Source organism: Eubalaena glacialis, chromosome 8, assembly GCF_028564815.1.
Source record: "Eubalaena glacialis isolate mEubGla1 chromosome 8, mEubGla1.1.hap2.+ XY, whole genome shotgun sequence".
NCBI lineage: Eukaryota > Metazoa > Chordata > Mammalia > Artiodactyla > Balaenidae > Eubalaena > Eubalaena glacialis.
In genome coordinates, this window is record NC_083723.1 from 49,256,320 (window position 1) to 49,257,104 (window position 785).

The following is a 785-nucleotide window of genomic DNA, read 5'->3' on the forward strand; positions in this document are numbered from 1 at the left end:
ATATTAGTAAAAAGCAACTCAATAAAGAATATGAATAAAATGCAGATTAAATGAAAAAGGAGGTAAAATAGAAATGCAGATAACACTCTGTTGCTTGAAGTAGAAACTGCATCATTTTAATGGTTAAGACGCCAACGTACCTTCACATTACAGCTGAGAAAAACAAGCCTTGAGAGGAATAGATCATATGCCAAAGTCCACATACTGACCAGGTTTTGAAAACTTTTGTCTGTTGTCAGACCTTGTGTTCTTGAATTCTACATCATACTATCCAAGATGGTTGTCAAGATGCTCTCATTCGGTGATCATCAATGATAGTTTATGATGTTTGGTGTTCTCAAAATATAAGTAAATATAAAACAGATAGTGCTCGCTTCGGCAGCACATATACTAAAATTGGAACGATACAGAGAGGATTAGCATGGCCCCTGCGCAAGGAAGACACGCAAATTCGCGAAGCGTTCCATATTTTTTTCTCTAATAATTAGTGACAAAAAACAAAACAAAACAAAACAAAAGATAGCTAAGCGTGTAACAGCTCAATTCCTCATATTATGTCACATGAAACGTATACACAACCATACAAATGTCTCATGTAAAATGTCAAATAATGCTATAGGTATCTTAGGAAAAAGCAGGAGGGAAAATCTATATTAAAATAAACTTAGAAATCAGTGTTATGAATAACACAAAAAAAGTAAAGAAATAATAGCGCTGACTTAAATGTCAAATTCCCTTTTTATAAAAACCACATTCTATAATTATAAAGTTTCAACCTGGATTTT

At 32.9% G+C, this 785-nt stretch overlaps 1 non-coding gene across 1 annotated transcript; it reads left to right on the forward strand.

The window, feature by feature from the left end:
• The first annotated feature begins 366 nt into the window (after nt 1-366).
• Nucleotides 367-473, forward strand: LOC133097099 (U6 spliceosomal RNA). The gene has a single exon (XR_009701972.1). It is a non-coding gene; the product is annotated as a U6 spliceosomal RNA (small nuclear RNA).
• Nucleotides 474-785: the final 312 nt, after the last annotated feature.